Source organism: Grampus griseus (assembly GCF_964374135.1).
Source record: "Grampus griseus genome assembly, chromosome: 12".
Classification (NCBI taxonomy): domain Eukaryota; kingdom Metazoa; phylum Chordata; class Mammalia; order Artiodactyla; family Delphinidae; genus Grampus; species Grampus griseus.
The window spans coordinates 47547697-47571677 of record NC_139006.1 but is presented as its reverse complement, the minus strand read 5'-3'; the positions used below and the strand labels follow the sequence as shown (position 1 = coordinate 47571677).

Sequence of the window (23981 nt, the reverse complement as noted above, 5' to 3'; positions counted from 1 at the left end):
AAAATAACATTTAAGGACTTCTCTAGTGGCGCAGTGGGTAAGACTCTGTGCTCCCAATGCAGGGGGCCGGGGTTCAATCCCTGGTCAGGGAACTAGATCCCACATGCATGCTGCAAGTAAGAGTTCACATGTCACAACTAAGGAGCCCGCCTACCACAACTAAGACCCGGCGCAAATACATAAATAAATAAATATTTAAAAAATAATAAAGAGCAAAAGTGTTTTTTTAATAAAATAATTAAAATTTTAAAAAATAAAAATAACATTTAATCAGGTTTTTTTAAGCACATGGAATGCCCTACCCTGGTCCTCCAACTTCTCTTTCTTCTAAGCCTAAAATAGGAGCTGATGTTCCCCAGTCAGTGTTAGCTGGAAAGAAAAGAAACCTCTCCTGCTTGTAAAATGGATGCTCTGTGCATGTCACCTGCTTTTTGATCAAAAACTATGACTCAGTGGAGATACTGAGACAGGTGTAAGATGAAAAAACGTAAAAGAAAAAAAAATTCAAAACTAAATGTCCATCAACAGATGAATGGATAAAGAAGATGTGGTACAAATATACAATGGTATATTACTCAGCCTTAACAAAGAATGAGATAATGCCATTTGCAGCAACATGGTGGATCTAGATCATATACTAAGTGAAGTCAGTCAGACAGAGAAAGACAAACATCATATATCACTTATATGTGGAACCAAAAAATATGATACAAATGAACTTATTTACAAAACACAAACAGACTCACAGATGTAGAAAACAAACAATGGTTACCAAAGGGGAAAGGAGGCAGGGGGTAATAAATGAGGAATTTGGGATTAACAGATACACACTAATCTATATAAAATAAATAACACGGACCCACTGTGTAGCACAGAGAATTATATTCAATATCTTGTAATAACCTTTAATGGAAAAGAATCTGAAAAAGAACACACACATATATATAACGTATATATATCACGGAATCAATTTGCTGTACACATGAAAATTGTAAATCAACTATAATTCAATTTGTAAAAATCCTCCCAAAAAAATCCAGGCATAGCATACACGCCTTTCATCCCACTGTATCCAGGGTAGCCCCTAGGAAGTGTATAAACTGGGGCACCTTGGGAGAGAAGCAGCTGTAGTACTAAACATGGCCACAGGGTGCCAGGCTTTTCCAACCAGCTAATAACTACCCAAGGATTACTCCAGTCGAGGATCAGAGCAGAGTAAAATTTTAAATCCAGCTGTACTGGGGGTCTCTCTCTTCCCATCAGTCACTTTTCCACCTTCCTTAGTTAGCCAAAGGCATTCAAATCCTGAAGTTATATAAACAGAAAGAAGTGGCTCAAAAAAGGTAAGGGATTTGAAAGTGGGGCACTGTACAATTTTTTCAAGCCACATTTCCACGGGAAGAGGGCAAAGGAATATTCAAAGCGCAAAACTGACCTGTCAGAAACCTCGCTCCTTCTTGGCCCTGAGTGTCTGGAATTTTGAAAGTGAATGGTGCAAATCTGAAGCTCTTGCATACAGGAAGTTGTACTTCGTGGTTTTTTTTTTTTTCCATTGATTGGTTTTGAGCAACAAAACACCCTCAACCAAAACCAAAATCTATCAAGTATCATTACACTAAAGTTGACTTTAGTGTAAAGCTGACATTACACTAAAGTTGACTTTTGAGAAAGTACATCTCCTTTAAGCCTCCTTCACCTTAACACTCAAACCATGAACCTACCTAATTGATCCTGAAAAACAAAGGAAAGATGAATTCTAACGAAGAGAATCTCAGACTTCGGTTTGGGCATGAATATGTTCACGCTTCATTCTCTGTGCTTTTTACTACTGTCGGTGTAGCATAATTATTGACAAAGTAAAGGAAGTCTCTTTTTCAACTTTTAAGGCGGTGACTGATTTTACAAATCCAGTAAACTACCAGTAATTTCAGTTTTAGTTTAAGTTGCCATCTTGAAACAGTGTAATTGCCAGTTAAAGTTTTCCCATAGCCACGCTTACCCGTTTCTATCACATTTCAGTGATAAGTGAATCCTGTGGAGAAATGGGACTTCTTCACATTGTCAAATGCTTGGCTATCCTGGCTCCGTGTTTCTGTCTAGGTTACCCCGTCCTACACACAAAGGCCCTCACTTTTGGTTCCTTGCCTCTGTGAAGACTGTAGAATATGCTGGTCCTGCATGTGCAGCCTAGCGGCCCCCCTCTAAAGCTGGAAAAGTCTAGCCATGTAAATTATCATTGAAGCAAAACCTGAAAGCAGGATAGACAACCAGCTCACGAGGTGCAGAACACTGTCCGTGCAGCCCGGGGTCCACTCTTGGTACAATCCCATTTTTTCACGGGTCTCACTAATCACTGAGATTGGATAAGAAGAGGTAAGTATGGTACATTCTGTGTACACCAGTGATCTGGGGCACATTTTGAAGAAGTAAGATTTCTGTATGTTAATCATCCTGGATGATAGAAAGGTGTGGGAGTTATTTGTGTCGGCAGAAGGAAAAGGCAACCTGCAGAGACGCCACTACTACAGTAACTCAAAGTACTGGGATCCGTGGATCAGTTAATAATTGATAGTTTATTTGGAAGGTTGAGATAACTTATCTTTCACAGAAACTAACTGCAAAAGAACATTTTGAAATATGGCCTGGGGAAATGAAGTACACATTTCCTTCCTCAGTTAACTATTAGGTGCGCTATTATTTAAACCTGGACAACTTCTTTGAGAGAGGTCGCGTTTATTTTTGTTGTTTTTTTGCCTTGGCATGTTGCCAGTATTGGCCATTTCTAGAGTATCCCTCTTCCATCCATAGGCTTTGTCCCTCCTGACTGTCACCCAGTGTCAGGGTGACATTTGGGGGCAGGAAGTTTATAAGGAAATCAGCAGCTGTTGCTAGAGTTGAGGATTTGACACCAGCGTGCCCTCAGCAACCCCAATACTCAAGTTCCAGGCTGTGGATTACTCCACTACCAGACTCGTTTATCCCCTAACTCAGCTACTGTCCCCACCAACCACTGTAGGTCTCAGTATTCCCAGTAGGGACCCCACCTCCTGTCTCCCCCCAGTCTGGGTTTCTTCTCGCACCTCTTTTCCTGGGACTTCTTAGATCTTAACCCAGCCTTAGCCTAAATTTCACATTTCCCTGAACCCTCTTTTTGCTCTATCTCCAGTTAGCTCATTATGATGCCTGAAAACATTCTCTAACCTGAGTTTCGTAAATATGTCCTTGTGAACAGCCAAAGTGATCCAGCAGGCAAACAACACTGGAGAGACGGGACTGATCTCACAGGCAGATGGAAGAAGCCAGGGCGGCTGGTGTGCAGTTCTCTGGGTTCATTAATTGAAGTAATTTGGGCGGCATACCTCCCGTCATTCCCAAACAGTAATAATTTGCTTTTCCAATCCTGGCTGTATGAATGCTAAAGACAGGTTTGAACTTACTTTTAGTGTCAATAAAATATTGATCAGCCAGCCCCTCACCCTCTGGCATGTCCCTAAGTGATGTTCTCAGTATGTTTGGAGGAAAGTGTGTCTCATGTGCTCCAAGGTTTACCAACACACAGTTACTCTCTGATTCCCAGCCCTGGCACCGCACCCAGCTGGCCACGGCCACAGGTTCACTTCCTGCTTCTCAGCACAACATGGAGCTCCTGAACTCTCTGATTATACAGCCAGTCCTGCAAACAGGCTCCTCTTGTGATGTGTGTTTAGGCTTTTCCAGTCCTTCTGTAAAGGCTCTGTGTGCAGGTGCTCCATCAACCTGAGCTAGAGAGGTGCTTGCTTACAATGCAGGTATCCAGCAGGGTACCAGGCATCCAGGTGTATGTACATCCACATACCCCAACACCTATGCCTTGAACAAACATCCTCTCAAAGACTCACAAACTCAACCCATGAGGAAGTGAGCCACAGACCTCTTCATAACTGCCCCCGAGGCTACACAGACGCCCAGCAGAAGCTTAGAAACGCCACCCATACGGGCATGATTGGCCTCCTATACGTGTGTCCATCCTTTCCTTCAGGATAGAACCTGAGGGAGGGTTTCTTTTTCTGGTGACAAATATTTAACACCTTTGGAGTCAGCCAGTCCTGCATTTGAGTCAGAGTTCTGCTCTTTATTATTGCTGTGGCTATGACATCATTTTCTTACCTATAAAATAAGAATGACAACTACCTCTTAGAGTGGTTACGAAAATTAAATGAGTTGACATATGTGAAGCTCTTGACGGACCACTTAGTTCAAAAAAAGACTCAATTCTGTTTTGAAATAGAATTAAACCCCTTTAAAAATGAGGGACAATGCGGTGTGGGAATAACACACATTCCTTCTAACCATTAGCAAGTGCTTTTTGAGTATGTGTTACGTTTTCTGCACAGACCAGGTACTAAAGCTGTTCTGAATGAAGACACGAGCTGATGGTTTACAGACAGTTAGCACAGTAATAAAATCATTCATTGAGTAATTACTGTGTTCCATTCGTTGAAACACAGGAAATCACATGCACTATCTCACTTAACTTACACGGAAGCAGTAAGAGATAACTACTACTGTTATTCCCATTTTTATCTATCTATTTATTTACTTATTTTGGCCACGTCATGCGGCTCGTGGGACTTTAGTTCCCCGACCAGGGATCGAACCTGGGCCCTTGGCAGTGAAAGCGCAGAGTCCTAACCACTGGACCACCAGGGAATTCCTTATTCCCGTATTTATGGATAAGGAAACTGAGTCTAAAAGGGTAACTCATCCAACATCACACAGCAAGTAAATGGTCAACCTGGATTCAAATCCAAGTCTTTCTGACCCAGAGGCCGTGCTCTGATGCAGGGACACGTGCTCTGATGCAGGGACACGTGCTCTGGGAGTCCACAGGGCAGAAGGTCACTGTGACTTGAAGCTCGGAAATGACCTCCTACAGGAAGTGGCTCCTGAACAGGAATCTGGAGGATGAGTAAGAATTAGGAAACGAAGGGGAGCAGGGAGAAGGTGAAGATGTGAGAGAGAAGAAAGCAGTATTGGCAAGGTCTTGGAGATGCAAGAGAGCATAGCGTCACTGACATAAATTGTTCAGGGGGACCGCAGTGTAGCGAGTAAAGAACGTCGGTAAGAACTGAAGCGGTAGGAAGAGGCCTTTCCATGAAGGCCATTGCATTGAAGGCAAGGGAGCCTGGTCTTCAAGCAGTGGAGAAACTCCATCATTGGAAGTAGGGAGTGACAGGAGCAGATAGGATCACTGGGAATGCAGCGGGGGAAATGGGTTGAAAGGAAGAAATCCTGGGTGCGGGGAGAGCCATTAGAAGCAATGAGGAAGCACATAGATAATTCATGCAAGTGTTGAGGTGTCCTGGGTGGAGTAACACCAACGGGGATGTAGAGAAATGGACCAACTGGAACAGAGTGGAGGAGGTAAAACAAAAGGACTTGGGAATCAATCCAACGTGGCAGCTACTACTTGGAAACAAGCGCCTAAAGCTCCAGGTGCCTATGACTCTCAAACTTCCGCCACTCCCCCTCCTAATACAATATGGGACCTGAAAGTAAAAGACTGATATTATGATGGTGTTTCAGGCGCTCCTAGATATGAGAAGAAACAATAGAATATGAATTTAATGGTAAATGATGGTGCCTAATCGAGAATCTCCACTGGACCCTATCCTGGTTGGAAGGATGAAACAGGAGTTCAGTCACAAAGCATCCCTCAGCAGAGCTGGGCGGGGATCTACCAAGGGGGCCATCCCTAACCGGGGTACCCTCCTATCTGTCACCAGCCACACTGGCCTCTGAAACCACGGTGAGCCTGGGACCTCGTCAAAGTCAGAAGCTGCACAACTTGCTCCCCAGGGGCGCTAGAGGCTGCGCTTCCGCTGGGCAGGGCTGTGGAGCAGAAAGCTGTACCCAGAGCACCTTCAGCAGCACAGGTGGAACAGGGGTCACGGCTCCTGGGAGTAGAGGCGAGGAGGGATTGAGGATGGCATCCAGGTTGTCCACCTGGGCAACTGGATAGAAAAGAAACAGAGGAGCAGGGCGGGAAGGGGATGCTGCACGTCAGGCCGTCCACCAGGTGGGGTTCTGTTTGGCTGCACAGAATGAAAACCCAACTACAGCCGCTTAGTCGAAAAGGGGTTTGTTTTCCTCGGTAACAAGAAGCCCAAAGAAGGCACTTAGGGCTTGTGCAGCTGCTCAAGGAGGCCATCCCGGAACCAGGATCGTTCAGGTCTCCTGCTGCACTACCCCGGTGGCTTTCATCCTCATGATTATAACTTGGATCCTGTAGTCACAAGCATTTTTCCTGACTTCCAAGCAGAAAGCAAGCTTGGAAGCGTAAAGAGCAAAAGACACATGTCACTGACTCTGTCCTTTTTAAATCCCTAGAGATTTCCACTTGGCCAAAACTAGGTCGCATGACCACCCCAGGGGCAAATGTCACTTAGGTATTTTCAACCCTGAGCAAATCAGAACCATGAGCAAAGAAGAAGAGACACTGGATAAACCACCAGCAGTGTCTTCACGGGCCCTTATGCAATATATATTCGTTGTCCCAGTGTCGGCCACGGGAATGCAGGCCATCTGCTGCAGATGTTTCTGATACATGAGTCAGAAGTGGAGGACAGAGCTGAGCTCTAGAACAAGTTAGCTCATTAACTCTCTGGGATCACATCCTTATTCTTGCCTGTATTTTCAGTTGTCTCAAACCCATCAAAAATTTGAGAAATGCTGCATATTATATTGCACCTCCTAAAAATGCATAATGCATATTAGTATATTAAAGGCTCTGAGAAATTCTCAGTAAAAGCCTGTTTGACTATATTTATCCTAATCTCTCTCCAACATTTCCCAGACCTTGCTTTGGAAAGTTGATGGAGGCTACTACCTTGAGATCATCTAGTTGAGTTCTTCACGGCCATGTGGCTCACTAAAAATTAAGCTGTTGGCAGGGTATAAGAAATGTGGGATCTCCATGCCATATAATAGTAAGTACAAGACCAGTTTCCTGGGCAAGCAACTTATGTAGTCACACAACTCTAAGCACTTAATCCTGTTCCCATCCCAGGGGCTTCTAGGGCCCTACCTGCCCCTCAGGTCCTGACCATGGGTTCCTGCTGACCAATCAGAGGTCTTGGTAGCAGGAACCATTCTTGTCCTAAGCTCTGAATGGACCAATTAGAAGGCTACGTGATAGTGACTCATTGATGTTGGGTCCTGGGTGGACCAATTGGGAGCCTAAGTAATAATGACTCTTTGATGTCCAGGAGCCTGAGTAAACCAATCAGAAAACTAAGTGACAATAACCCTTTCGTGGTCTCTGTCCTGGGTGAACCAGGTAACAATGACCCATTGGTCTTTTAGATCTTGAAAAGAACAATCCAGGAATCTGAGATACAGTGGCCTCTTTTTCATCTGGGTCTGACTGGACGAGCTAGGGGTCCAGGTTTCTGTCAATAAATAAGGGTCCAAATACCAAAGACACCCTTTCTCCACGGTCCAGTGGGCCACTCAGTGGCTGCGGGGACTTCTGTAGCCAAGAGCCCCACCCTTCACTGATCACAGTACTGGTCCAGGGTTGATGGTGGGCATCGCTTGGGAGGGGGATCGTGTCCCTCCTGGGCTGCCAGTGTTTGCTGCACCACCCTCAGCCTTGCCCATGCCCAGCTATTTTTTTATTTAGTGTCACATGGTGGTTATGGCTGGGGTAGGGTCTGGGCCTTCCACCTCCACCCCTGCTGTAACCAGTCTTCCCTACTTTAATAAGTACCGGAGGGCATAAAAAAAAAAAAAATGCCCCAAACTTGGGTTAATGCTATGCTGTTGCCGTCTTGAGATTAATTTCCACAAGGGGCTCCAAATTTTCATTTTGCACTGAGCCCGGCAAACTATGTAGCCAGTCTCAGGCAAACAGGATAAAGAACAGATAGACATGATTCATATTTTTAGCTTTTTACTATTTCAGAAGAAGGAATTGCCTGCTGGTTGAAATACATTTGGCCTTCTTGCTGACATATATCAACATATATGAAAATATTAAAACATAGAACTGTTCTCATTCCTGTTAACACCCTTCCCCTACTCCTTTTTTTTTCTTTCGGGGGGCGGGGGATGGATATGTCAAGTTTGTATTAAACGTAGTGAAAAAGAAATTAGCCTCACTTTACCATAAATGGATATGAATGGGAATTTAAAACAAACTTTTTTTTAAACTGTAAAACAAAGGCACTAGTCTTTGCATTGGGGAAGGGAGTCATGTTTTATTGATTATGTTCAACATGAAGTACAGTACATGGCCTATAGTGGATGCCCAGGTGGCTGATTGATTGAAATAGAGCTTGATGAGTGAATGGATTTGACAAGGCCCATCCAGAGATTAGAGAAACTCTCTAGACAGCCAGAGCCGGGACTCAGGCACCCCCTGCAGACTCTGGTGAAGGCCAGGATCTGTTTTCTACCTGGAGTCAATCCTTTTGTGTAGTTTGTTTGGGGTTCTGGAATTTAAACTTATTCCAGAGTAGCAGCTATCTCGTGACCATGAAGGCCCCCCCCACCCCAGTACATAAAAGCCACAACCACAAATCAAACTGGTCCTCCACACTGAAGGAAATACCTAAAAAGAGGAACAAAACTGGTATAATTAGAGCTGGATTGGAGTTCCTATCCATCAGGAATTTCTTTTGAAATCTCTGAATGTTGACAAGAAAGATAAGATGGTAGAAAGAGACTTACCCACAAGTCAACCAAGAAATGATGTTTTTTAAAGCTGATTTCTTTATCCTTAGCTCCAGACAAATATATATAGTTTTTAAAATGTATTTTTCCCTGTTCTGCCACTTCCAGCCTAAAATGTATTTATACCAACAGCCCCCATCACCACAACCCCCAGGAAAAACGAAGTGTTATCTTCCACAAAGGATGGTTGATGAGTCAGTATACTGCTCTGTCTAGGATAATCCACATCTAACTTTGACTTTGCAAAGCTTAAACAGTCTTGGGAGCAGTATAGAAGGAATAAAATTGCCTTTAGGAAGCAAGAACCACACTTTCATTTCTTTGAAAGAGGAAAGTTAATCCCAACAGAAAAACAAAGAAAGCAACAAAACTCATGTATTAGCAGAAAGAGGGAGATTCTTTGTTATTATTTGTCATGTAAAATGAGAAGATAATGAACCATCAGGGATTGACCTTTTCACGGGAAGAAAGTTGATATTTCAATTCCTTTTCTGAGTCAGGAACTGGGTCTCCTCCGTGGCAACCACCAGAGCCATTTGTTGGTAGTGGGTGTTCAATACTATCTGTTGGTTATTTGACGGGTGAGTGAGTGCATCGGTTGGTTGGTGGATTTTAATTCAGCAAATTCTCTTCTTCTCTGACGTTATAGCAGCCTTTTTCTCATTTTCCTGGTCTTTGTTCTGTGATGACGTAGGCTGGCTCTATCCTCCACACTGTTTGAACCAGCATGCAAGTCCCCATATGAGCCATTCTCCTCCAGAAGGTGATCTGGGGTCTAAGCTTCTCGTTTTGTCTCTAGATTATAAGCCCTCATGTCTTACTTTAGTCCTGGTCCCAAGTCTGCCCCACCTGCCCCTCAGCCTGTCCCACCCTAGTCAGGTTCAATAAATATTTCTGTTGTTGGACTGGTGAATATAAACAAATTAACCATTCCCATTCTGCTTTTGAAAACAAACACGTCAAGTAGTGAATTTTTAGAAAAGATATGTCTTGAGATAGCCATATTTACCTATTTAAATCTTTTTCTTAAATTTACAACTGAAGCCTACATTGAGTCTTACAATTGAAGCCTACAGTTAGTTTAGAGTCCACTGAAATAATGTCATGGCTTAAAAAAATACAGGGTACACAATTTTCCTAGCTTTTTAGTTTTTCTTTTTCTTTTCTCATTGAGAAAGTCTGCAACTTAATATGTAATTCTTGCTAAATTATAATATGATTTTCTTTCTATGGTTTAAAACATTTGCCTCTATTAGATTTTCTTCTCTCTCTGTGTGAACAACCGGACGCATTGTGCCACATTCGTCTCAAAGCAGATAGAATATCAGTAGTCACTTGGAGCATCTCCCAAAGGCTATTTCAGAGAAGATCTCTTTACCAGTTCCTTCTTTCAAAAGTTTTTAGAGAGCACAAGTATCAAAAAAAAAAAAAAAAGTACACACAGTATAGGGTTCTGCCTGGGATTTAGAGCAGACAGGCAAAGGTTAACAAAAATAGAAAGAAATTTAACTCATCCCATTTAATTGAAAGCAATTTCCAAGTAGCTTATTTGTTATGAAGATAACTTCATCCAAGCATTTATTTAATAGTTAATTAGCAGCATCTCTTAAAAGATTTCTGCAGCCTAGAAAACACAAGGCCATAATGCCCACTAATAATATCAACTGATGAACAAGGACGCAGCACCTACGTTTTCAGCTGATGATGTGGTAAAGATCATGAAATCCTGCAAAACTCAATCTAAAGTGAGTTATAAATCGTACAAATACCAGCTAATGGATAATGAGATTCTGTTCTAATGTTGATAATGTGCAATGTAAGTGTTTCCTGTTTCTTAAATAGGATATCTTTGACCATTTAAACAAGTCTTTAGCACCAAACATCCACAGGCAAGAGTATATTAAAAAAGCTATTTTGTGTATGCCACTCGGAGGTAATGAGAAAATGCTTCGCAAGGGGACACGCATAAGAGGAGACATCAATGTCTTATTAATAGGGAAGAGCACACTGAGTTAATAGTGCATTGATAACTTATTTTTATTGTCCCCTCCTCACCACGCTTGTGTGACTTAGTGATGTAATATTAGCAAGAAAACAAAAAGCCAAACTAGCACAATTACTGTCTCATCATTTTCTTGTATAAAAAATGTGCTTGCCTTTTACTGAAAACATTTTTTATCCTTGAGAACGTCATATGACCTTTTCAGAAATATCCTGTGTCCAATACATCAACCCCCGACCCCAAATTCCCCACATATTTCCATACTACCCCTCCTTTTATCCAGCTCTAAATCCCAACTTTGATCTACTCAAAAATCCAATAAACACCCTAAAAAACCTGACTACTGTCTAAATCTCCCTCTAACCTAGGCTATTCCCCCATCTTTCCATTTTACCCTTTGAGGAAAGTCTCAAAGACCATTTGGAATTTGAGCAAAGACTTCAAGGTGATTTTATACAAGAACCTGCAACTGGCAAAGGTTTATCCACCACGTTCTCTGTCCCTCTTGATGCCAGGCGCTCAGGGGGATACAAAAATACATGTGATGCAATACCTGCCTTTCTGTCTAGTTGTGGAGATGAGACAAATAAATTTACTGAACTTGCATTTATTAAATACTTACTCCATGCCAGGAATTGCCAGCCACAGACAAAAAAAAAAGGAAGACACAAAGATTGTCCTTAAGGCGCTTGCAGGAGAAAACAAGAGGACAGACATGTAAAAAACTGTCAGTACATCAAAGTGTTTTAGGCTCTATGACAGAAGTATAAGCAGAATGTTAAGAGGGCAATGGTGGAAAAGTTTCCAAGAGAAGGATTTCAACTTTCAACACTTCCCTTGAACTGTCATTTTAAGAACTCATTAGAAAATATTCCTGAAGAATACCTCAGTATCTTCCATGTTCGGTGCTATAAATTACTCCGATTTCCACTTAACTGTCACCTTCAAGAGACGTGACCAGACTTCCCAGAATAGCGTAGCCACACGATCACAATCTTGTACTTAAGCTGATTTGTAATCCTTTGCCTACCATTTTTTCTTATGGTTTTACTGATTGCATGTGAAGTCAAAGAGAGCTGGAACTTTGTTCTGTCACCTGCTGTATCCCCAGAGCCTAAAATGGAGCCTGCCACAAGGAAGGTGCTCAGTAGTATTTATGAAGGGATGAATGGTAAACGCACAGGATTTCCTCAAATTGGCCTTGTGGCCAGCCCATTTTCCCTTTCTCGAATCTTCGTATTTCACCCACTTTCCCTCCATCCATATCAGCCCTGACTCAATATCCAGTATTGTTCCACGGGGAAAGGTTTTACAGAATGCTCATCACACCCTCACTGAGACCCTCTCAACAGGCCCTGATGCTTTAGACTGGGTCACAGTTAGAACCGAGGCCTGTGACAATTGCAAAACTATTTGTGCTAAGTCTACACAAATATCCAATTGTAATATAATTTTTACAATTTTTTATTTTACACAGCTTTACAGTTTACAAAATATTGGCTATATTCCCTGTTGTATAATACATCCTTGAGCCTGTCTTACACCCAATAGTTTGTGCTGTAATATAATCTTTAAGCAAGAAATAGTATAAACTATGTAAGAAAATAAATTCTGGATAATAAAGGTTTTATCTTTTTGCTATAAGTTTATAGTCTTTTAGTTCAAATTTCACAAGGATTTGGAATTTGGGGTGATGGGTTTTGTTCGTTGCCTAACATTATATGTCAAACAGAACGACTGCCATTCTGAGAAGAGGGAGCATGACACAATTATATTTGATAGGCAAGTGAAAAATGTACCCTGAATATTATTTAGGCCTAACCAGCTATTAATAATGATCCAAACAAGATATTGTCTGTTTTAAAGCTTCTTTCTGAAAACTAATTCTTTGAAATGTGTTATTTACCAGGGCTTTGATTATGCTAATCTATTCAATTCAATTCTATGAATGTTAACTGAGTACTTTCAAACACGTGGGGGCGGGGAGGGGTAGAGAGATGAGGGGAAGTCTAGGAATGTTGTAAAGATGAATAGGAACCCCAAGAGTCCTATAACCTAGTATTTTACCATGTGTTATAGAATAGTTTTATATGGACATTCCATATTTGAAAAGAGCATGCTTCTCTTTGTGTTTTCAGTATTCAAAATGCGAAAGAGGTCAGAGAAAGCTTCCCCTGTCCCAGAAGCACCTCTACCGATGCAGGTTCACCCAGCCCCCCAAACTGTCGTGGTTCTAGTTTTCCTGGTCACCTTCTCTATGGGAAGATGAGCAGAGAATCTGTTGCACTGAACTCAGAAACAAACGTCCTCTGCTGCTCTTGGAGATAACACCCACAGAAGGCTGAAAATTAAAATAAAATAAACAGGGCTGCAGATTGTTCAAATTAGGCTCCATGAAAGCCAGAGGGACTGTCTGTCGTTTAGCTGTTAAATTAGACCGCGGCTGCTGCCGATTTGAGAGCAGATGAATGAATGACAAGTGTTAATAAACCCAGGAAAAGGTGCAAAGTAAGCCACAGGGAAGCAAGGAATGCAGAGCAGATGGACAATTGGATTTGAACAGAAGGAGTAAAATGGAATTTTTAGGTTGAGGTTTTTTTTAAAAGATAGCAATAACCTATATTTCTACAGATGGACTTCTTTACTTTCTGAAAGATTTTTAAAGTTCATCTCTTTCCATTTGCTGTCAGAGAAGGAGGGCTAGGGGATGCTAGTAAAAAGATACAGATAAGAATTCCATGGGTAAGAGTACTGGATGTTTTCCATAACTTTCAGAGAGCATTTATCACTTTGTACACTGAGTTATAATACATCAGCATTTTATAAGACTCTAAACCCAAATACAGGTCAATGAAATCAATCAATTAACTGTCTACCTCCAGTGTGTTGAAATACAAAAGAACTATTCATTTGCTGCATTTGGCAATGAACTGTAGGTGATAAATCTTGCTATTTTAAGAACCAAAACTTTTTCATTTGAAACTATTTGTTGAATGAATGAATGAATGAATGGGTGGATGAAATGGATTGTACAGTTGCATTCAGTAGCATTGAAAATAATTTCTGGGTGAACTTGTAAACAGAAGTTACACTGCAATACCATCAGGACACACTTGGGCACTGAAATGTGAGTTGGAATCACAGCTTTACTTAGGCGGTCCTCACCTGGAGGGTTGAACATTATGAATCAAGTCTAGAGGGCAGTGGGACTGGCCAACCAAGAGACTGTCATTAATGGTCACTGGGCACCTACTCTGAGAGGACCCTAAAGGGTAAGTGATCAGACCCCACGACTGGCTTAAAAAAAAGCAGTACCAGGTTTCTGATAGGTGAGGTAGAATTGAGTTCTGCACATCCTTAGTAAGTCCAATAGTTTTCCTCTGGGAAGCTCTCATGAACTCACATCAAAGTCCTAGGGAACAGGAATAAAGACGCACACGTAGAGAATGGACTTGAGGACGTGGGGAGGGGGAAGGGTAAGCTGGTACAAAGTAAGAGACTGGCATGGACATATACACACTACCAAATGTAAAATAGATAGCTTGTGTCCACCTAGAGGGGTGGGATAGGGAGGGTGGGAGGGAGACACAAGAGGGAGGAGATATGGGGATATAGGTATTTGTATAGCTGATTCACTTTGTTATACAGCAGAAACTAATGCACCATTGTAAAGCAATTTTACTCCAATAAAGATGTAAAAAAAAAAAAAAGCAAAGTTCTAGGGGAATGGTGAAATGCAAAGGAAAAACCAAAACAATTATCCTTATATAAGATCCTGGGCTTCCCTGGTGGCATAGTGGGTTGAGTGTCCACCTGCCAATGCAGGGGACACAAGTTCGAGCCCTGGTCTGGGAAGACCCCACATGCCGCGGAGCAACTAAGCGCATGTGCCACAACTACCGAGCCTGCACTCTAGAGGCCCCGAGCCACAACTACTGAGCCTGTGTGCCACAACTACTGAAGCCTGTGCACCTAGAGCCCGTACTCCACAAGAGAAGCCACCACAATGAGAAGCCCACGCACAGCAACAAAGAGTAGCTCCCACTCACCACTACTAGAGAAAGCCCACACACAGCAATGAAGACCCAACACAGCCAAAAATAAATAATAAAAAAATATAATATAAAACAGATCCTTATGCAACACTGATAACACCACCACACACTCTAGCATGGTTTCAGAGAACATAGGACAGCTCCAGCACATCAGCAGCAGTAGCAACCTTCCATGAAAGGACACCTTCAGGACAGCCATGTCCCAGCCTGGCATCACCGCTTAGCCACCGTGACACAGCTGCACCACCACCAGAGTCTATGGGCACTCGCAATCAGTGATATTGAGTATCTTTTCATGTACTTACTGGCAATTTGTATGTCTTATTTGGAAAAATATCTATTCAGGTCCTCTGCCCATTTTTAAATATGACTGGTTTTTTGCTATTGGGTTGTGTGAGTTCCTTAACCCGTTATCAGATAGACAGTTTGCATATATTTCCCCCCATTCTCTAGGTTGCCTTTCATTTTGTTAATGATTTATTTTGCTGTAAAGAATCTTTTTAGTTTGATGTTGTCCAATCATTTATTTTTGCATTTCTTGGTTGGGCTTTTGGTGTCATATCGAAAAATTCATTGCCAAGACCAATGTCAATGAGCATTTTTCCTATATTTTCCACTAGGAGTTTTACATTTTCAGGTCTTATGTTTAAGCCTTCAGTAGACCCATTTCAAGTTAATTTTTGTGAGTGGTGAAAGATAGGAATCCAGTTTCATTCTTTTGCATATGAATATCCAGTTTTCCCAATACCATTTACTGAAGGGACTAACCTTTCCCCACTGAGTATTCTTGGCCCTCTATGAGGGTTTATTTCTGGGCTCTCTATTCTGTTCCATTGATCTATGTGTCTGTTTTGATGAAAGTACCATACACTGTGTTGATTACTAGAGCTTTGTAGTATAGTTGGAAATCAGGTAGTGTGATGCTTCCAGCTTTGTTCTTCTCAGGATTGCCTTTTATAGGATTAAGTATAAGAAATTCGAATGTTATTTGTGTTACCAAGTCCAAACCTGTACTGCTTGCTGCATGACAGGCCAATAAATGGAGAGAGAGGTTGTTGGGGCAAGGAGTAGCAACATCATTCTGAAAGCCAGCAGACCAAGAAGACGGTGGACTTGTGTCCCAAAGAACCATCTTGCCTGAGTTAGAATTCAGGCTTCTTTTATACTGAAGGGGAGGGAGTAAAGCCAAACACTTCCTGGTTCTGGTCAGCCTCAGGAGGGGACATGATGATTTCTATCTCCCTGCAGTTATTCACAGGTGGGCCTGGTCAGGATGTCTCTCATGAAGCTGACAAAGATATTTTAGCTTGATGCTCATTACCTGGGAGGCAGGCTTCCCAGAGATGGGCCATTATGTATAATTTAAGCTTATAGGCAACATCCCTTTAGGGATTAACTTGTAATAGAATACAAAGGTTCTTCCCTATTACTACAATTCCCCACTGTCAATGTCCATTCCATAATCTTGTGGGAAAAGGGACAAAGACCACTCTGGCTACTTCCAGAAACTACAAATATTCCTTAGAATCTTTAGTCAGTCCTTTATCTACAACTATTCGAACATGATGAACCCCCTTAGCACTTTGTTCATTTGTAATTCAACTTGGGGTTTTGGTTCCAGTTCCCAATACATGTACTAAATTCCTGTGTTGTTTATTTGCACAAAATTACACAAATTGGTTGACGCTTCTCCAGCTACAGTGAAATTACCATCTACTTCAGTTGGATGGGCAGACCTGTTGGAGGCAAATGCGTGAACAGAGGTTGGTATAGAGCCCAAAGTTTTAACAAGTTGGCAACTGCTAGTTCTTTTAGAGCATTTACAGATTCTCTCACCTGGGCAGACACCTGGAATGGCCTACCATACAATATTTCAAAGGGGCTTAATATAAGCCTGCTTCTGGGAGCCACTGATCCAGAGCAAGGCAACTGGCAAGGCCTTACCCCGAGTTAAGTTGGTATTCATTTTCTCAGTTTTTCCTGTTGATTGTGGTCTCCAGGATGAATGTAGTTCCAATGCCTTAATCCAAATCAGGGAATAATTTCCTTAAGAAGGGCTTTAACCAATTAAAAAGTACTGATTTTAAAAAATAACTTGGAAGACACTGGGATAGCCAAAAGGCATAGAAAAAGACATTCAGCATCACTAATCATTAGAGAAATGCAAATCAAAACTACGAGGTATCACCTCACACCAGTCAAAATGACCATCGTCAGAAGTCTACAAACAATAAATGATGGAGAGGGTGTGGAGAAAAGGGAACCCTCCTACACTGTTGGTAGGAATGTAAATTGGTGCAGCCATTACGGAAAACAGTATAGAGGTTCCCTAAAAAATTAAAAATAGAGCTACCATATGATCCAGCAATCCCACTCCTGGGTATATATCTGGAGAAAACCATAATGTGAAAATATACATGCACCCCGAAGCTCACTGCAGCACTATTTACAATGGCTAAGGCACGGAAGCAACCTAAATGTCCATCAACAGAGGAATGGATAAAGAAGATGTGGTACGTACATACAATGGAATATTACTCAGCCATTAAAAAAGAATGAAATAATGCCATTTACAGCAACATGGATGGACCTAGAGATTATCACACAAAGTGAAGTAAGCCAAAGACAAATATCATGATATCGCTTATATGCGGAATCTAAAAAGATGATACAAATGAACTTATTTACAAAAAAGAAATAGGCCCACAGACATAGGAAAAGACTAATGGTTACCAAAGGGGAAAGGGACAGGGGGAGGGATAAATTAGGAGTTTGGGATTGCCATATACACACTACTATATATAAAATAGATAAACAAGGACCTACTGTATGGCACAGGGAACTGTACTCAATATTTTGTAATAACCTATAAGGGAAAAGAATCTAAAGAAGGATATATACATGTATAACTGAATCACTTTGCTGTACACCTGAAACACAACATGGTAAATCAACTATATTTCAATTCAATTTTTTAATAATTAAAAAAATAAAAATAACTTAAAACTGCTACACACAAAACAAATTGTTCACAAAATATTCTCCTTTCCTTCTGAAGGTTTTATGATGCATTGTTATCATTAATCAGTCTTTTACTATTAAACTTAAATGGCCAATTGAGACAATTCTGAGACCATTCTTCCACCATCGATTAAGACTGGCATAATGGCCAGAGCGGCTGGGACAGCTAGCTCAAAGGGAGGGGTTAAGGTTTGAAGCAACATATCCTCACTCTCATTCCCTTCCTTTTCTTATTTTCCCTGATGTAATAGCACAAATGCTTGCACATAAGAATTTCATCATTCTTCCCTGCTCTTCACAAAATAGCTAAAGAGTCATTCAAAAGCCACTGTAAAACCATAAATAGCACTTGATCACCTCTAACCATTAAAAGGTTGCCTTTTTGCTTTGGCATCAACCAACTGGGATTACAATGCAATTGAAAAGAAACTTGGTTACTGCTGTGACATACAACAATTTAAGATAATTACTAAAATTATGACTGATGGGACTTACCTGGTGGTCCAGTGGTTAAGACTCCATGCTTCCAATGCAGGGGGCACAGGTTCAATCCTTGGTCAGGGAACTAAGATCTCACGTGCTGCACGGTGTGGCCAAAAGATAAAATAAAAATTAAAAAAAAAATAAAATTATGACTGCTATCGTTTACCAGGATATACTAGAACTTTAGGAGTTCCATATGATTTCCAGAATGTGTACATTAATAGCATTTACCCACATGATAACAAGAAGTTTTATCACCACTTATTTGATGATGCTGCCCACATAATTTAACATACCAAATAAGCCTAATTAGTTTAATATTTCTCTCTCTGAGATGGAGAGAAAATAATTTGAGTTGTTCCAGGGACCCTTTGGAAAACCTCAAAGTTAGCTAGAGGTCAAGTGAACTTCATTTAGAATTTGATCTTTGGGAACTTTGTCAAAAATATCAAAAAGTTTTAACCACCGATAATAAAAGAGCTCAAAGGCAAGTATAGATCACTTAAACAAAGAAACTCGCAATCTATTACCAAAAGCAGTTCAATATTTTAAGACAACTTTGTCCTCTTAGAGAACCAAATTCAGGTTTTGTGCCACTTTACCTTTAAAATTCATTTTCTTAAGTTCAATCTTAGCCAGTCCTGACTATGCACAAAACTCTTTCAGTGTTCCTCCTCCACAAACTTTCTGTATACATATTACTCTGTCCCTCACTTTCTTTTCCATTCAGAAACAACCAGCTCTAGGACAAAACCACCTTTTTCCCTTTTACAAAATGCATTTTCATTCCTCATACCTTCTCTGCTGAAGACACACATCCTACATCTTTGCATACTGAAATGTTTCCCTTATAATTCTTAACCTTAAAACCTTAATCTCTAGTGAAAACCAAGAAGCAAGTACTTGTAAACTGTCATACCAGCATTTCCTGATTGACAAACTCTCTGGAGAAGGCAAAGATAGGCAAATTTAGATATGCCCAGAAAATAATGTTCTAATATTTTATCCTATTTGAAATGACCCAGAGAGTCAATGAATTCTCTTCATTTAATTTAGTTTAGTTTCAAAATACAAAATCTTGAGACCATTTTACATAGACATTCCCCAAACGTAATTATTTCTATAGAGTTTACCTAAAACTCTTAACTAATTTACCTCTATTTTACTCAAAAGTTTATCATATTATTTTTCTTGCTGACATATTTTGAAAGAAGAATAATAAGGTCTTATTTAATTTCTAGTAAACCTAAGTACAATAAAAGTATTATGCTTAACGTTGATGACTCAAAAGACATGTCTGTATTAATCAAGTCAACAAGCTTAAGTTAACTCTGATACCAGATATTAATTCAATACCAAATATTTCCTAGATCATGAGAACCCAAAATTCATTCTGGCCAGTTTTTTATATGAGTATATATATAAGCACTTAATTTCCTTAAAGACAATTAATTTTGGAAATGCCACACAACTATTAACACACATACAAACACACAAAAAAACACAGGGGGCTCACAGTTCCCGTTGCAAAATTTCAGCCATGAATTGGGTACAACAAGGTAAAACCCACCAGTTACAAAAGAGGTTGGATTCAAATTGGGTTTCTGGTAGATGGGACAAATCAAGGTCACCTGTCTAGACGGCTAAACACTTTTTACTAGTATTTATGGAAAAGACACTTCTATTTCTATGTGTAGATTTTGGCGATTTTAGGAACCAAGTCGAACGTTTCTCTTCTTCCTGGGAATGTCTCACTCTTAGACAAGAACAGACAGGTTTTTTGTTTTTTCCCCGTTTCTTTCCTCCATTAGTAAAAGTTTTAAATATCACAAAACCGATTTGGCTGTAAATGGAGAAACAGAACCAAACAAAATGAAACAAAAAACCTAAAGGACAAACAGAAAATCCTAAATAAACCCTCAAGTTCAATCTTGGGGTTTTACATACACCTGTGACACAGGAGACCATAAACGATGTAATTAACACAGCAAGGGTAGCAGTACATGGTACACAGAGTCCCAAGATAACCCTGCCTAACCCCCTTGTGGAGATCCTCACAGGTACTGTGGCCACACAATGTAACAATAAAATATCATCCTCTTCTCACCCATGGGTTCATAGCTGTAATCAGATCACTTATCCAAAATGCTCCTCAGAGCACTTTCTTTAGGGATAGTTGAAACATTCCCTATTTTTTTTTTTTTTTGCCGTACTCGGGCCTCTCACTGTTGTGGCCTCTCCCGTTGCGGAGCACAGGCTCCGGCCGCGCAGGCTCAGCGGCCCTGGCTCACAGGCCTAGCCGCTCCGCGGCCTGTGGGATTTTCCCGGATCGGGGCACGAACCCGTATCCCCTGCATCAGCAGGCGGACTCTCAACCACTACGCCACCAGGGAAGCCCGAAACATTCTCTATTTTTAAAGACAGAAATTCAAGCCAAAAAACCACAAACGGCACACACAAATGCTAGCGTCCAAAGAAACCAACAAACCGGTTCACAAATTGGGTAAAAGTCCAACAGCTCTTTCCTCTCTCCAACAGGGTACCCCACTCAAATACAAAAGAAATTGGTTTATTCCGAACAAAAAGCCCCAGAGAGGAAATAAAGTTCCCGGCTGTACACACCGGAGCAACTTACCCTACTGTATGAAGCCCCTCGGATCCCAAATGTCGATTCTTCACTCCAACTGCCAAGCCCTGGGGGAGCCGGTGCCACTTTGGGGAATTTTGAAGAAAAGATCCTTAGGACAAGTGGTCCCAGCAGCTGCTAGGGCCCAACTGGGGCTGGCTAGCCACAAGCAACAAGCCTCCTGGCTGGCTGGGCCAAAATGTGTTACTGAGTCCAAGCTCGTACTGCTTGCCTCACGGCAGGCAGATAAATGGAGTGATGAGTTGTAGGGGCAAAGGAATAGCAACTTTATTCAGAAAGCCCGCAGACTGAGAAAAGCAAAAGCTCCTGTACCAAACAACCATCTTGCCTGAGTGAGAATTCAGGCTTCTTTTATACTAGAGGGGAGGGAGTAAAGACAAACACTTCCGGGTTCTGGTCCGCCTCCGGAGGGCATGTGATGATTTCTATCTCCCTGCAGTTATTCACAGGTGGGCCTGGTTAGAATGTTTCTTGGGAAACTGACAAATGAGCATTAACTTAATGCTCATTACCTGGGGAGGCAGACTTCCCAGAGATGGGCCATTAGGTATAATTTAAGCTTATAGGCAACATCCCTTTAACGATTAATTTGTAACAGAATACACAGTTTTTCCCTATTATATTTGGGGTCTTTGGTGGTTTCATATGAATTTTAGGATTTTCTATTTTTATAAAAACTGGGATTGGAATTTTGATAGGGATTGCATTGAATCTATAGATGGCTTTGGGCAATGTGGACGTTTTAACAATATTAAATCTTCTGATCCATGAATACATGACATCTTTCCATTTACTTGTGTCTTCCTCAGTTTCTTTTATCAGTCTTATCAGTCTTTTCAGTGTACAAATCTTTCACCTCTTTGGTTAAATTTATTCCCAAATGTTTTATTGTTTGTTTGTTTTGTTTTGTTTTATTGGGATATAGTTGCTTTACAATGTTGTGTTAGTTTCTGCTGTACAACAAAGTGAATCTATTATAAATGGGGCTGTTTTCTTCGTTTCTCTTTCAGATATTTCACTGTTAGTGCATAGAACTCAATTGATTTCTGTATGTTAATTTTATATCCTGCAAGTTTACTGAATTTGTTTATTAGTTCCTTGGTGGTGTCTTTAGGATATTCTTTAAATAGGATCACATCATCTGCAAACATAGACAATTTTACATCTTCCTTTCCAATTTGAATGCCCTTTATTTCTTTCTCTTGCCTGATTGCTCTGGCTGTGACTTCCAGTACTATGTTGAGTAGGAGTGGCTAGAGTGGGCACCCTTGTCTTGTTGCTGATATTAAAGAAAAAGCTTTTGGGGCTTCCCTGGTGGCGCAGTGGTTGAGAGTCCGCCTGCCGATGCAGGGGACATGGATTCGTGCCCCGGTCCAGGAGGATCCCGCATGCCGCAGAGCAGCTGGGCCCGTGAGCCATGGCCGCTGGGCCTGCATGTCCGGAGCCTGTGCTCTGCAACAGGAGAGGCCACAACAGTGAGAGGCCCGCGTATCGCAAAAAAAAAAAAAAAGAAAAAGAAAAAGCTTTCAACCTTTCACCATTGAATATGACCTTAGCTGTGGACTTGTCATATATGGCCTTTATTATGTTGATGTTACCGCTAACGATAATTTAATTTTACTGCCCAGGCTAGGGAAACATATGCTATCCTGTCTGCCTCCAGTTTTTCATATACTTTTTAATGTTTAAGCCTCTAAACAGTTTCAAATTCATTGCAGTATATAAACTAAGTATAAATCTAAATTAATTTTCCCTATCCTGCTATCCAGTTACCACAATAATCTTAGTAATGACTTAGGAAGAGTTTATAGTGAGTTTATATTGTATTATAGTCAGGGAAGCAGTCATTCTCAAGTCCACCTCTGTCAGCCATATCCATCCAAGCCTTCCCTCAGGCTTCCCAAAAATTTGCTATAAGAAATAGCAAAGAAGAAAGTATCACTTTGATAGAACTGAGCTAGTGTCTAATACTGCCAGTGTATCCCTGTGATGAAACTGGGCTGGAGCCTGCAACTGGGACCTCTCAACTAACGCCTGCACCAAAAGCCTGAGATGATGCCAGATGCAAGGTACAGCAGCATAGTGAACTGCACCTTTAGATGTGTGTGTAGAGAAGAGAGAGACCTGGCAGGCCCTGAGTCCAGTTAGCCAAGTACACGGAAGATACTCAGCCCTGGAAACAAGGAGGCAGAGAGGCAAGCTGAGGGCAGAATTACCCTCTGGTTGCTGTATTGCTCCTGTTCTGTCATACATTCATTTTATAATATATGAGCAATGGAATAGAAACCTTTGGGCAATTCTTCTTCTTTTAACTCAGTACTATAATGTTCTGGTTTTCATTACTTTCTGAAGTGTTTCAAATATGATCAATTTTATGTAAATATGTACACATTTATAAATTCATATTGAATCCTGTTAGTGCTCTCGGTGACTGTCAGATTGTCAAGTTCTATTTTCTATTCTGTTATAACTTCCCTTGATAATGCATCAATGATGCATAAACCTATGTATTATATTTAGTTAGGATTATTGTCTCCTTTATTTAAAATTCTCAACTGGGAATATTATGTATCTGTCCATTTATTCTTGTCCTCTTTTATTTTTCATGTTAAGCTTTTTATGATTTTCTTAAATGTTGTGTGTCCTGAGTTAATTCTTAGTAATTCAATATTTGCACAAAGAAAAAAAGAGAATCTTTCATTATCATTGTATATTTTAGCATTATGGCACACACACAGAGTAATAAATCTTCAATATTTACATTATATATACAATTAGGAGAACTTATTACCTCTGGCAATTTTTTCTAGATTCTTTTGAATTTTGCAATAACTGACTAATAATTACAAAATTAAAATATTTATTTCTTTTTGTGTGTGCGTGCGGTACGCGGGCCTCTCACTGTTGTGGCCTCTCCCGTTGCGGAGCACAGGCTCCGGATGCGCAGGCTCAGCGGCCATGGCTCACGGGCCCAGCCGCTCCGCGGCATGTGGGATCTTCCCGGACCGGGGCACGAACCCGTGTCCCCTGCATCGGCAGGCCGACTCTCAACCACTGC

The 23981-nt window shown here is 41.0% G+C and overlaps 1 protein-coding gene across 1 annotated transcript in view; it reads right to left on the bottom strand.

Annotated features, from left to right (window-relative positions):
* MEP1B (meprin A subunit beta) overlaps positions 1 to 23981 on the bottom strand; it is a gene marked incomplete at both ends in the record, with an annotated part of 66600 nt that overhangs the window by 756 nt on the left and 41863 nt on the right. The window lies entirely within an intron of this gene.